The following is a 12,804-nucleotide window of genomic DNA, read 5'->3' on the forward strand; positions in this document are numbered from 1 at the left end:
AGGAGTTTTATGAGAAAGTATAAAATCTGTATAAATGGCTCCATTAAAATCCAAGTACAGTACGTACCATATCCCAGACAAAGAACTGCTGCAGTAATCCAGACTTTTAAATTCCATGGTTACTGCAGGTACTTAGGACAGCTTAATTTAACTGTGCTGAGACTACTCATAAAATTTATTTGCTTTTGAAGATTTCAGTACAAGTAACGCAGCCATTTTTTGTAAACAATCCAGATGCAATGTAAGCATTGGCAAGCCAAGGCAGTCTCCTCTAGAAAAACCGTAAGTCTTCGTTTCTGTATCAATATGTTACAATCGAACACGATGACGCAATTGTCTTCCACCGATGAAAGGTTTGAAGAAAATAAAGCAGGTTTGTTGCTCCTGCTTAATCCTCTGGTGAGCAATAGCCCACATTGTGTAGCACACACAATTCATCACAGGTGAGGGAAACGGCACTGCTCGCTCATAAGAGACATCAGTAAAATCAATGAAGAGGCGAAATTACCCTCCCACTCGAGAACACTACAAGATGTTCAGGTTAGAGTTTATGTACACCCACACAGATATGTAGGCATCCTTGCATTACGACTGCAAAATGGTTCTTGGCCTGGGGATGAAAGAACTTATTGTGCATAGCACTGATGTCTTGCACTCCTAATGGATACTAGATTAATCATCAGACATATTACACAGTTGAGAAAAAAAAATCCACTTCTTAGTCAGTACACAATTAAAACTCTGCAGCAATGTTTACACTGTCTTCACCTGACAATGTCAGTACACTTCACTTGTTTAAAAATACATCAGTAAACATTTAGTTCTGTACCAGACCTGTTTCCTATTTTATTCCCATGGTTAAAGTTCCTCAACAAAGGTTAAGAGAAATAAACAAGAGCTTTTTCTTCCTAGTCAGAAAATACCGTGTACAAGCCTGCACATTATTTAGTCTTCACAGATCAGTGGAGCCTGTAACATAGTTTAGACAGATTAGAGAACAAAGAAATAAAATTGAGCATAACTAATTAACTTAAACATATACACCCGAGAATGATGTAATGAAATTTATTTCTCTTGGCTGCCCTAACTGTTTGTCTTTCATCAAGCTGTTCAAGGAAATAGAAGCAAGAACTGATGCGTTACTGAGTGAAACATCCAGCACAGGTGAGAGCTGAGAGGAACAGAGAAATGCCTTGATCTTCCCAAAGAAGCTTTTCTTACCAAAGTCTCCACATTCCTAATGCCCAATAGTAGCTAATTTCTTTCTCTTGACATTTTTTTGTGATTCATTGATGACTTCTCTTGTTTTATACCTAACAGTGGAAATGGAGAAAAACATTTACTCTAGGAGGAAATTATCTACTGAAAACAGGTGGAATCAGATGAAAGCTTTCAATTAGGTGCCATTAGGTAACTACAGCAGGAATCTTACATTGATTTATTGCCATAAACAGCTACTCCAGAAATTATATACAATGCAAATGTAAGCAGGTTCTTTATCTGCCTGTAAACAAAAATGCAGAATTTTCAAACGTCTAACAGCCTGTTAAAACGGTGATGTAATCCTAGTGTGGTGCTCATTCACAGGAGACAGTCAGGAAGGGGAACTGCATATTCCAATGGTCAACAAACAACAATAAATAAGTAAATAAAGCAGAATGCTTCAACCAAGTGAAACCCATTAGAATATATCATTTGCTTCGTTGAAGAACTTAAGAGTCTATGAAGAAAACAGCTATTTTATGCAATATGTAAAAAGCTCTCCTCTTTCCAGCATGTAAAGAAAACAATTATCTACATACCTCTCCCACAATTCATACTAAAGCCTAACTCTTATTTTAATACAAGTATTAATACTCATTCAGGTTCTCTCAATACCTTAAAAACACCCAGTCTTAAATATGTTATCACAGAGGCATTATCACCGTATCTAACTGGGTCAGACTTGGCCAGCAATGGGTCTGTCCTGGAGCCAGCTGGCATTGGCTCTGCCAGACATGGGGGAAGCTGCTGGTAACTCCTCACAGAAGCCACCCCTGTAGCCTCTCCCACCTCCAAAACGTGGCCATGCAAACACAGTTCATTTGCAAATCATCCTGAGGGGCACTTACAGACCCTGACCTGTGAGTAACCCCACACAAATGGCATACTGCCCTAAGAGGAAGTCACCTCTTGCGGATAAACAATCTCTCTCCATAGGAAACACAAATGACCATATGAAAATCCAAGAAATGTACAAGCATCACAGGATCATAGGATAATCCAGTTGAGACATGAGAAATTCCTAGTCCAGTTTCCTGCTCAAAGCTTGAAGCAGCTTTATATTCATAGTCCTGGATGACTTGGGGGACACTTCAACCCACTTGGGGCATACACAGTGCAGGAGGATCTTGGAGAACATCGGTGTCAACCTCCCATTCCAAGTGACAGAAAAAAACAGTAAGAAGAGATGCTCTGCTCACTCTCACAAAAAAAGGGAAGACTCTGGGACTGTGCAGGCAGAAGGCAGCCTTGGCTGCAGTGACCATGATAGGAGAGTTCAGTACTGTGAAGGGATTGGAGGGCAAAATGCAAGATCACAGTTCTGGACTTCAGATAAGCAGACTTGGGACTCTTCACATATCTGCTTGGAAGAGTCCCATTGGATAAGACTCTGGAGAGAAGAGGGACCCAAGAGAGCTAAGGAATATTAAAAGATCACCTTCAAATTCCACAACAGTCCATCTCAACAAGCAGGGAGATGTTCAAAAATGCCAGGAGGCTTGCATGGATGAACATGTTGCTGTTGACCAAATTTAAACATAAAAAAGAAGCATAACATAGGTGGAAGCAGGGACAGGTAACCTGGGAGGTATACAGTCCAAGTCCCAGCATGCAGACACAGTTAGGAAAGCTGAAATCCAATTAGAATTGAATCTGATGAGAGACATCAAGAGCAATAAAAAGTGTTTCTTTACACACAAAGGGAACAAAAAGAAGACTACAGAAAATGCACACCCATGAAATAGGGCCCCAGTGTATGAGACAGGGCAGCAATGACACAGAATGTGGAAAAAGCTAAAGTATTGAATGGCTTCTTTGCCTGTCTTCACTATCAAGCCAAACCTGCAGGAATCCCAGGTCCTAGAAGCAGCGTGAAAGTCTGGAGAAAGGTAAAACTATTCTGGGTGGAAGAAGATCAGATTAGAGAATACTTAAGCAAAACTGACACATGTAGGTCCATGGGACCTGACAGGATGCACCCTGCAGGTGCTGATGGAGTTGGATGATGTCATTGTGAAGTCACTCAATAGTCTTTGAATGATAGTGATGACTGGGATAGCCATTTGAAGACCCAGCAAATCTCACTCCTATCTTCAAGAATACCCAGGGAACTACAGAAATCAGCCTCACATCAGTCCCTGGGAAAGGGACAGATAAATGAATCATGAAAATAATTTCAAGGCACATTAAGGACAAGAAAACCATCAAAAGCAATCATCATGGATTCACTAACAGGAAGCCATGCTCAACCAATTTGATACCTCTGCAACGCAATGACCAGCTTGGCAGATTCAGGGATAGCAGTGGATATTGTCTACCAGGACTCCAGTGAGGCTGGCGTCTCAGACATTTTTCTTTATATCCAGTCTAAAACTTTTGTTTCAATTCGTATCTATCACCACTCACCCTCTTACCAAGCATCACTGTGAAGAGCCTGACTCCACCACCTTGATGGAGAAGAGATGCTGCCCCTCTGACATTGGAGGCTATTGGCAGGTACCCCTGAAGCAATTTCCTTTTTCACACTGAAAAACCCCAGCTCCCTCAGCCTCTCCTCACACAGCAAAAGCTCCAGCTACACCAAATGATAATCCTTCTCTAATTGCCTCCAGTTTAATGATGTCTCCTTTGAACTGGGGAGCTTTAAGCTAGACACAGCATTCCAGATGCAGCATCACGTGCTAGGTAGAGTCAGTTCCCTGTCTCTACTGAGTCCTATTTACTCTATGTCACAGAAATACCATCTTTTTTTCCTATTTTTATATTTGTTTAAACCCTTTTGAGCTCAATTATCAACTTCTTTGGCACAATTTTCTTGTTCCTCTCAAAAATAATTCACAGGCTGTGAAATTTTAAAAGGTCACAGTTCAAATAAGCATATATTCTCTTTAAGGTAAACTTGTCAAGTGCCATCTTTTCTATGGGTTTATGAGTTAATTCTTAAAGGACATGAGCTATGGTATGGCCTGTGGAGAGCCATGTAGGAAAGCCTTCAGTACTGCACACAGCAGGCTCAAGAAACACATGCTTTCAAAGACTAGGTCAGGACTAGTTCCAGAGTCTAAAAGGATTTCCAGTCATGGGCAGAGTGTACCCAGGCTGCTTGTTTTAAATAGGTCTCAGCTCCCAGGAACAGTTTATGCATGCAATTCTGTTGTCACATTTAGTTTGTAAAGTAAAATTTTACTGCAGGCAAAGATCCCACTCAGTAACCACACAACCACTGCTTGTTCCTCTAAGACATTACCATAATTTGCCTGTTGCTGTAGGAAAGCTCTGTGTGTATAGAGAAAACAAAAGAAAAATGCATGTTTTATTGAAACTGTGTTTTCTACACCGAATCTAAACTGGTGAGCAAATTAATACATACCTTCTCCTCATTAACAGTATTTGGATTACTTTGCAAGTACTGTAACAGAAGAGTGGTTTTCCCCCAATTTTCTTTTGATGCCAAAACTGTATCAGAAATAGATCTGAACTCCTGACAGAAGGGACAACTGCCTTTCTCACTCATGTGGGCATGGCATTCCCAGCCAAGAAGAAACACCAAGTGTTTCTATATTATGTTCAGTAAGGAAAGAAATGTTTCATGAAACCCCAGTCCTTCCTCTCACCATTGACTGACTGAGATTAAAGGAACAAAATGATGACACCCATGGTAATGCAAGACAAAAGAAGGTCAACTTTACAGTTTGAACTTTACAGACTTTATTGTTTTCCAACTCAAAATATTATACAAATAAGAATGATTTTCCAGTGAAAACATCTTGCAATAAGATATTCTATTGTATAACTACACACAAAGCTATAAAGTAGGAGAGAGAAGTACAGACTAACAGCAGTAAGGCTAAAAATGTAACACCGCAGTCCCTTTATTTTATGGAATATTACCACAGAGTTCTGAGGCCTTTCTTGCACATTAACAATAGGGCTGAGGAAAAAAAAGAGAAAATACCCCAAGGTTACAATCTGACATAATTAAGACTGTAGGGACAAGATAAGAAAAATAGAGTTACTGTGATTGTACAGTGGTGTCAATCAGCAACAGGAACTGTCAGAATCAGGGGGGAAGCCCAACAGACATACTTATGAGCTCTTGGCTCTTCCTGCTGCAAAATGGATAAAATGAGGTAAGCATAAAGTAAACAAAGGATGCTAACACACGGAATCACAATGCCTGCAGTCTCCAGCCCCATGATGTTTCATTTCCAAAATGTTACATTAGCTTCTACGCTCATTAGATTTTACAATGGCAAAAAAGCAGCAGAGAGTAACTAATCTGCAATAAATGTGTCATAAAATGAAAAAGCTTAATGTGCTTCTAGAGAAGACTGTGAAAAGTTATTTAAATTACCAGGAGATCAAAAAGGCTTACTTGTCAGCAACTCAGAAGTTGACTGTATGGCCTTCATGAGTTCTTTCTGGGCAAAAATATCACTCTCTTCTGTGTTTTGCTTTTCTTTGAGGTCTGTGTGTTGGGAATAGATTTTATATTTTCAGTATCCCTGCCAATCTGTTTCTCTAAGACGAGAACATTTAACTTGGTTTCAGCAACAGCTGTATCCTGCAGATAAGCAAGGGGGGAGGATCAGGGATGTCTGTGGTTGTTGGTAAGCCACTTTGCTGTAAGCTCCAGGCTGCTGCCTTTTACCACTGCTTAAAGACATTAGCGTCACCAGCAATGTCCTCAGGCCAATCAATGGATCATTAGCCCAAATGCAGTACCAATTTCAGTTTTTAATGTTAATGGTAATTTGTCCCATGCTGCTATTTCTTAATGCAGCTAATAAGATTTTACTTTTCAGCTGTATTCATGCCTTCAATTAATGCCAGTAATCTTCTGTTTGCAGAACTAAGTTTCACTCTCTTCAGCAAGAGCCTCTTGTCTAGTGGCATTGATACACACTGCAATTCACCCTACCCAACTGATCAATCACTGGCAGCTATGACTTGCAATTACAACATGTTCAAAAGGGTAACTATCATGCAGTTTCCAAAAATGAAAGGGATATAGAGCGTTTCACAGAGGTTTAAGTAATTTCTAAGTTTCTGTCGTCATGGTTGTGCCTGCTTCAATTTTTTTCCTGCATGTCTTCCTGTTCAATGTGTTCCTGAACACTTGCAGATGCGGGTGGACAGCGATGTATGTGTAGAATGCAAAATCCTTAAGTTTGATCCCATGCTCTAAGCTCTATGTCACTGTAAATGCATAGGGTTTTGAGACATTGGATCTTCTGATTTGATTTCTTACCAGTAATTGGTCTTCCACACATGATAAAGATTAGGAGTTCTACTTTACTGTGTGCCAAATGCTTGTGGAAGCAATTACCTAAATCTCCTTTTTTTTTTTCTGCAAAGAAATATTCTTTGATTGGGGTGTAAAATACAGAAACAGCTAGATTTTCTTTCATGTGAAAAATCATTCTCCAATTTTGAAACTGGGGTAAGTATATACAGTAAAGTACAAACTATTAAAGCCATCTATTACTTATTACACATGAAGAAAATAGAGAATCTTGAAAGATCTCAGGAACACAAATCGCTTTGTTTGAATGAATGTTTTCAGAATGTTTTCAGATGTATGCACTACTCCAAAAATACCTCATTGAGACATAAGACATTAGAAATGTATTATCACCACTAGTATTATTACAACTACATAATATATGATATTATCACTAATATATTATTCTACTCTAATGTATAATCTTCAGATTCTGAATTCAAATGTTTCTAAATCCACTGAAGACTAAATATTTACCAGAAGAGGTAAACAGATTTACATATAAATCAAGATGTTTCTTCAAGTATTTACAATTCTTTCTCCGAACATGTTCCTTCCATGTGTCTTAAGGACACTGTTGGGAGGATAAACTCATCTAATGCTAGATAAAAATATGATGAATTATGAACTATTCACCCCACAGTCCTTCTACAATGAAACAATGGATGTTCAATGGAACATTTTTCAGTGTTCATTTCTATGACCTATCTTAGGAACTTGTAAGTTAGAAAGGATGAATCCTATGAATTATCAGATATTCATGAATTATCAGATACAAATTTTAGGTTTTCATTTTTGGGGAAAATACCCTAATTAGATGCAGTATCTCTGGACTAGTAAGAAAGACCTATAGGCTTTTTTACTTAATACAAACAATAACAAAAGATTTTGCTGTAATTTGTAATTTTACTGTGTATGAGTAGATTTTATCTCCCCACCTTCTCCAAGTCCTAACCTTTTTGTCAGATTCATCTCACACAAAGCTCCACATTAATATTTTGTCTACAAAAACAACATTATGTTAAATATTGCTTTACATCAGAAAAGAAATCTTCTATCATGAAAGATTCCTGCAGTGGAAAAAAAAGGATTGAAAAAACAGTTTTCATCAGTGCAACAGCTTTTCTGATGAGGCACAATATCTAATTATTTTCGAGTTCTGCATTTTTAGGCAGAAAAAACTAGAATATTTCTTAAAAACCTGCTTGTCTCAGTGAATCTGAAATACTTCTGATTGAATTAGTGTGAATGAACTTGCATAAAATATTAATTTAAAATATTAATTTCTGAATTAAAAGATTAATTTCTGAAATTAAAACTGGACTATCAGAAACTGTTTTATGATACCTGAAGACTGAGTTGAAATAAGAGTTTTGTCATTAGCTAAAACGTGCCTCTAGCACATATGCTCTTTGACATGTCTTGCATGTCTTGACACATACTCTGTTTCACTCCCAGAGATTTTAATTATCACTGTTTGCTCAATATTCTTCAGCCAATATTTTCCAATGCTGATAAAAATGTTCATTAGTTTGCCTTTGTGTTCAGCACCCTTTCCCTACACCTCTGCAGATGTACCATGCTAGCTGCAGTGACCAAAATTTCACAAATATCACTACTTTTAACTGGAAATGTTTAAGATGGCACAACTAGTTGCGACTGCAACCACCTGTGCTATTTTTATTTATGGCCACAGCATTATTCTTCATGAAACAAAGAAATGTGGCATGCCTTTGCTTATGGCTTTCCTTTTCTTTCTGTGACAAAAGCTTGTTTACTGGACATATAGTATATCAACAGATATCTCAAAAATCACTGCTGAAGTCACAGGAAAAATTCAACATTGAAGTGCCTTACTTTATCTGCACAGTTTGGATGGCAATTTTCTTGGTATTGTTTTATTCATTCAACTGGAGATGAAATGAGAGAATGGTACAAATTAATTAGTTGCAAACTCTTCTCTTCATCAAAATTCTTGCTTTTCTGTTCAGCACAAAGAGGTAATATTTGTCCTATTACCCATTAAAAATAATTTTCTTCTTTACTTTGAGAATAACCAGACCTCCTATCCAATCCATATGATAAATATATTAACAGCATCCTAAGCACCAAGTACACAGGCATTCTATCACATATTTTTTCAATTACTGTCTAAGAGAAGTGTCAGTGCTGCAGTCCAACAAATTCTGGTGTTCTGGTATTACTACTTGCTGTCTGAGGAGTATAAATTGTTTTCAGTTGTTCACTATTTCGAATTACTCTTTTGTAAGTTTAGAAGCTGAAGCCATTTCCCAGTTACAAATATAAACTATCATTTGCAGAACATCATCCTCACATGAAAAATATCAGTTAAAGGTATTACTGAGAAACATCCATTCTAAACACTTAAATTTTAATACATTTTAGAAAGGTCTCCTGAAGTTACAGATTTTTATGTGTAACTTATTTGTGGTGAGCAACAAAATATGTATTTAAGCTGCCCTACCTCTGCTTTGATTTTTTTTTTCAATTAAATCTGCCCACTTATTAGTCTAACAACTTTATTGCGAAGTATTAAGTTTTAAAAGCCTTTTTTTTTCTTCAAAGAAATGAATTAGACTATAGTGGGATAATGATTACAGTCATAACAGTTAAACACAAATCAAATTCCCATGGCTTACACAGCTAATTAGTTAGATTAGCAAAGAGTCTTGCAAAAAACAAGGGATATACAAATATAAAATATCCATTAAATAACAGATGAATATGAGACACCAATTGTTGTGGGGGGTTTTCTTATTTAAATGATCATTAAAAAGATTAACTGCAATCAGGAAGACAACATAAATTTAACAACAGTGAGACTAGAAGACAAGATACACTAAGAAGAGAACAAGTCAAAGAGAGTTTTTAGATAACATTTTCAAATTAGAGAGATGTGAAGAATATTTAAAGACACATCTAAGATAAACTCCAAGCTATCAGACACTATTTTATGAGAATTTTGAAGGACAGATAAAGATCCAAGAGAGAAAGTCAAAGCAAATGCCTATCTTTAAAACTGGGACACAACAGAAAACTGGGAGTTGCAGAGAGGACACCCTTATTTGAGATTACTGAGAAAAGTTATCCAAAGGGAGAGTACAAAGAAGACAGATCAAGCTCCCTTCCTTTTGGTTATGGCAAGACAAAAAGCAATGGGCACCAACTGAAACAGAGGAGATTCCCTCTGAGTAGCAGAAAACATCTTTTCACTTTGAAGGGACCAAGCACTTGGATGGGTTTCCCAGAGAGATGGTGGAGTCTCTGGCCTTAGGGATACTCAAAAGCCATCTAGACATGATCCTGGGCACCCAGCACCAGATGAACTTTAGAAGTCCCTTTCAAGTTTAGCCCTTCTCTGGGACTTCAAGACAATACAAAGCAATAAAGGAAACAATATATTTGAAGCTTAAAGACATTAAAATTATATACAGTAGTCAAAATAGTTTTGTCAGGAATAAATTCTGTCAAAGTAGTCTTCCTATAAAGGATAACAGGAGAGACAGTAGAGATTATAAGGCTCAGAACTTCGAAACTCAAGCTGCGATTCTAGAAAATACCATCTATAGAAATTGCTTTTAAGATGGGCATTGGAAAAGCTAACCAGGGTAGTTTATTGTCAAACTAGGAGACAATGAGCAGAGAAACTCACCAGAGTTCCTGGTCAACATTTGTCTTAATATGCAATTAATGCAATTAATTAAATGCATTTTAAATCTGTAGATAACTACATAGTCATACTACCACAGGTAAAACTGTAGGCATTGTGGAACAGTATAAATCTGAAAACTACAAAGTCATCAGAAAAAAACAGATAACATTCAACAAGTCCAAGATACTAGAACCACAAAAGAATAAGCAACACAATAAAGGTTGAAGCCATCACTACAAGAGTCAGTTCCTTAAATGCAGAGCAGCAGTTCTGCAAAGAGGGACGTAAGTGTTGCAGTGGGTCACATGCTGAATTTGAAATAAACTACTACAGCAAATGGAATCATCCCCCTCTGAGGGCATCACCTCTGTGGAGAACATCTGACTTAATCCCCTGGACTACTGCAGTGTTAGCTAACACAACAAATCCACTTTTTTGTTTTCCATTTATGAAGATTTCACCTTCAGAGGATTAAGAGAGTACTAAGGAATATTACAACGTGAGGAAATATGACTAATGAAGGAGAGCTAATACAAATGGGAACTTTCTTTTCAGAAAAGAAGTGATGAGACAAAACAGCAGCCTTCAATACTAAATAGGCTGCCAAAATGAGAAAAACTAGAATCTTACAATTAGTTTTATATCAAATACAACAAAGCAGAGAGATCTTAAGCTTCCAAAAGGTAGATTAATTCAGACATGAGAAAACCTGTTTTCAACTGCAAAGATAAGGAAGTACTGGAATAGATCATGTGGAGGACTTGTTGAATTTCCCTAACCCCAATTGCACACACACATGTTAGCCAGAAACCTATAAAGTCAATTTAGGTAGGGCAGGTCCTCCTATGGAACCTCTCAAATCCCTTCCATGATTCTTTTGATTGAGTCTTTCTAGTATGACTCATAAAAGGTACTCCAAAAGTTTTTCACTGTCAGCACTTCTGCCTGAATTTAGCTGAAAGATAAGTAAAAGGAGGAGATACACTCTAACTGTATGTAAAACAGGGTGAAAGTCAAAGAACATTTCAGTGAGGGAAAAGTGATTGCTTAATTGTGAATTAAAATCATTATAATTTCCTGACTGGGGATACTATTGAGATACAAATCTTTTTTTTGTCTTCAAAAGCCAGAATGATTAACTTTTCGAATTTTTCTCAATATGACATTAGCAGAACTGATATCTCCAAAAAACAGACCTTCTCCTTCCCAGACAATTCAGAGTCTTATTGGCTAATATTGTCTCATACCGTTGATATATATGTACATTCCCTCAAAACCGACTAGATGACAGAACTTCTTACTGAAAGAAGATATTTCTTACTGGCTTCATGGATTAGATGTTTTTGTACTTTCATTGGACAGATCTAAACTGATTTTGTAATGCTAGAGTTGATGAAAAGGCATGATGACTCTATCTACATTTTCCACAACTCAATCTGCTCTCAAAATACAACTTTCATTCTTAAGTTCACATGCATGTCCAGATAAAAAAACCTAGATGAAAACCGAAAAGCTCGCACATTCCATGTAGCTCACGAAAAGATATTAAAAAAAAAAAAAAGAGAGAGAGAGAATGAGAGAATAAAAGCCAACCAATCAAAACCACATTAGCCTACATAACCTTTTGAAGCACTCTGGACTGTAACCATGTGAAGCAAGGATCAGAGGTTAATATGCAGCTAGTGCCTAAATGATAATCAAAAAGAAGAGTGTAGGCAGGGGGTACAGAAGGAGTGCTAACTATGGATCAAAAGACTGTATATATATACATTGCCTTGGTTTTTGTTGAAAGCAATGCTTTACACTTTACCCTAAAAGTTATAGGTATCATTTATGATAGTGTCTAGCATTTCAGTGGGTTGTTGTTTTTACAACTATTTTTTGGTAACCTTATTTCACTGAAAGTAGCACAAACTTAGCTGATATTAGACAAATCCAGTTTGAGTTGATCTTCTTCCCTGAAATGAAAGCCATACTACGATTGATAAAGTTTGCAAATGTGGAAACCTATCAATTCCAATTTTTTAAACAAAGTTGATGTCCTGCTAAGTAAGTGTCTGAAGAGGACTGTCACGTGACAAAATATTGCGCTGCTTTTGAAGTTGTGTAGGAAGTATGAAAGATTAACAAATAATTAATTTAACAGGTTCTACCACATTATTCTTTGTGAATCCTCCAAAATTTTCTCAGACATGTTTTTCATTTAAAGTCTTACTTCTTTAAAACATTCATTTAAAATGTTGAGACTATCCCATATTTAAAAGTATTCCTAGTCTTGGAAAGGATGCAACACTCCAAGCTGTTTCTAAATAGATAAGGAACAATTATCACTAAACACCTTATGCTAACTTATCTACAAACATGCTCAAAAAGTAACTTAATTTCCTTTGAAAAGTCATTAAAACCTACTTTCTTTTTTACAGGAATATTTAAAAAAAAAAGAAAATACAGAAAATTCCTAGCAGAGTTGACTGCAAAAGTTTACTTAAAAACCAGGTTTATTCACAGGGCCAACTTGTATCTTCCTCTAGATATTCTAAGAGAGAATGTGACTTCTTATCACCTACTTAAGTATCCAGATAAC

General features: G+C 36.9%; 1 protein-coding gene across 3 annotated transcripts in view; it reads right to left on the reverse strand.

Annotated features, from left to right (window-relative positions):
* DCLK1 (doublecortin like kinase 1) overlaps positions 1-12,804 on the reverse strand; it is a 237,122-nt gene that overhangs the window by 81,821 nt on the left and 142,497 nt on the right. The gene's annotated exons all lie outside the window — the stretch shown is intronic.

The sequence above is a fragment of the Melospiza melodia genome, chromosome 2 (assembly GCF_035770615.1).
Source record: "Melospiza melodia melodia isolate bMelMel2 chromosome 2, bMelMel2.pri, whole genome shotgun sequence".
Lineage (NCBI taxonomy): Eukaryota > Metazoa > Chordata > Aves > Passeriformes > Passerellidae > Melospiza > Melospiza melodia.